This window comes from Salmo trutta, chromosome 6 (genome assembly GCF_901001165.1).
Source record: "Salmo trutta chromosome 6, fSalTru1.1, whole genome shotgun sequence".
Taxonomy (NCBI): domain Eukaryota; kingdom Metazoa; phylum Chordata; class Actinopteri; order Salmoniformes; family Salmonidae; genus Salmo; species Salmo trutta.
Window position 1 is genome coordinate 35,610,316 of NC_042962.1, and position 3,076 is coordinate 35,613,391.

Here is a 3,076-nt window from a genome sequence, read left to right on the forward strand (position 1 = left end):
AACTTCTAACGCAAGTGGGATGGATGTGGATTGATGATCAAGAACAGCTGCTCATTGATTTGACAGTCACACCTCCAACACTGGCAAAACATCAGCGATGCGGGTGTCGGCTATCACCCGTTAATGCTTGATCTGATTGAATCTAGGCCTTTGGTCTCTGTGTAATTAATGTTGTCAGGTTTGTCCCGAGCACCTGAAATCACACCAGAGTTCACCTCTGACCCTTGAACCTAGGACATGTTCCTCTAAAACAATTAGAGCCAAGGGCCCACATTCCACACGGCAGTGATGGAAGCACTAATGGAAGGTATCACACGAGTTCATGGAGAGAGTAATGTCCTTTCTCCATTAGAAGAACCAAGAAGAAACCAGCTCTGGAGGAAGTCAGTGTTGGTTCCTATAACTAAGCAGTCCATCCATTGCAATGTAAACACAAGTTTCCATTGCAGTTCCACCTGGCTCGTCTTCAAAGTGGAGAAGAGGGGAATAGTAAAGAGAGCAGGAGAGGTAGACAGAGAGAAACTTCACTGATGTTTGATCATTCCCATCCATTAAATATGAATCCATCATGAGGCATATGATTATTGTTTTGATTCACATCTCATTCATGCACACAACATCCTACTCTTCCTCATCTCAACCTCAATAGGAAGTCTTCTGGAAAAAGGCTCCATGATTGTGAGATGTAGCAAGAAGCCACTTTATTCTTCGTAGTTAGATAATGAGGTGTGTGTCAAACACACACTCATTCAATCATGGGGAGATTGGATGAGGTTACAGTACGAAGATGCCCTCTGTCAGACAGATGGGTATTGAGGCATAATGTAGGCGCTTGATAACCCCCTGGCAACCCTAGTTAACGTGGTCCAGACACACACACACACACACACAATCCTCCGACCCAGACCCCAAACACCTTAATGCTCAGTGCTGACTGCACACGGTGTCACTCAATGAATCCCTTTCCAAGCATCTTTTCTAATGCATGCACACAGACATTCCAACGCTGTGTGTGTGCATAAAAGTCGTAAAGGAAAATAATTAGAAAACCTAACATAAGCATGGATTCATCCTCCAACTTTATTGTTACGTACAACAGGGTTGGTTCTACAGTTACCTGAGCAGGATAAACATACTGTTACTGGAAATAAATATGAATTAATTTTTTATCTTGTCAGATATCATCACACAGTTCTCGTCATCTTCAATAAAGCATACATTTGTATCATTCTGAGAAAGGTAAGGTTTTCAGGTTCACTAACAGCCACAATCACAAACACTTTCAGCCAAGTTTTGACAGTCACCATTTTGTGAAACAGACATATTAGCTATGTGATTACTTTCACACCATTGATTTGTTTGTGCTGCAAGACACTGTGCCAGACACAAGCAAGGAGAGCTATGCTCAGCTTAAGTTGCCGGTTTGACGATAATAAACAAATTCCTTTCTAGTTAGTTTCCTCCATTAGAACAAAGCAGCATATTCACTATATATTCTATGCAAATATATATTCTCAATATACTGTATCTATACATAGCTATATATATATATAATCTAACTATAGAAGTCTATATTCAATATCTATATCTAGAATTTGGTAGGGTTTTAAAACATTCAAGGTACATTCACTTACCATGTGATTTTTTTTCATACGAAAAAGGTTACACAGTCTGACAAATGTTTAAACCACATCTACCACCCCTCTACAAGTTAATCTCCCAACCAAGAAACACAACATTGAACATCCCCCATCGTAAGAAGCAAACAGAAGAGAAAACAGGCTTTTCTGCTCAGTTTCCAATGACCAATCATAGCATTAAGAGAATGTACATAAAAGTTACCTTCAGTCTAGTATTCACACCCCTTGACTTTTTCCACATTTTGTTGAGTTACAGCCTGAATTTATAATTTATTAAATTGAGATGTTTTGTCACCGGCTTACACACGATACCCCATAATGTCAAAGTGGAATTATGTTTTGAAATGTATTCAAAATGAAAAGTGGAAATGTCTCACGTCAATAAGTACACAACCCCTTTGTTATGGTAAGCCAAAATAAGTTCAGGAGTACAAATGTGCTTAGCAAGTCACATAAGTTGCATGGACTCTGTTTGCAATAATAGTGTTTAACATTATTTTTGAAAGCATTCATCGAATATCCGTTTGGGCATTACACTTTGGATGGTGTGTATTAATGACCATAAAGTGCATTAATTACACTTTGGACGGTGTATCAATACACCCAGTCACTACAAAAATTCAGGCATCCTTACTAACGCCGTTAATGTAGAGGAAGGAAACCGTTCAGGGATTTCACCATGAGGCAAATGGTGACTTTAAAACATTTACGAAGTTTAATGGCTGTGATATGGGAAAACTGAGGATGGATCAACACCATTGTAGTTATTTATTATTTTATTTAACTAGGAAAGTCAATTACAGTGCCTTGCAAAAGTATTGATCCCCCCTTGGCGTTTTTCCTATTTTGTTTCATTACAAACTGTAATTTAAATTAATTTTTATTTGGATTTCATGTAATGGGCATACACAAAATAGTCCAAATTGGTGAAGTGAAAAAACATACTTGCTTCAAAAAATACTAAATAAATAAATAATGAAAAAACGGAAAAGTGGTGCGTGCATAAAGTCAGTTGAAGTTGGAAGTTTACATACACTTAGGTTGGAGTCATTAAAACTCGTTCTTCAACCAATCCAAAAATGTCTTGTTAACAAACTATAGTTTTGGCAAGTCGGTTAGGACACCTACTTTGTGCATAACACAAGTCATTTTTCCAACAATTGTTCACAGATTATTTCACTGTATCACAATTACAGTGGGTCAGAAGTTTACATATACACTAAGTTGACTGTGCCTTTAAACAACTTAGAAAATACCAGAAAATGATGTCATGGCTTAGAAACTTCTGATAGGCTAATTGACATCATTTGAGTCAATTGGAGGTGTACCTGTGGATGTATTTCAAGGCCAACCTTCAAACTCAGTGCCTCTTTGCTTGACATCATGAAGAAATCAGCCAAGACCTCCGAAAAATTGTAGACCTCCACAAGTCTGGT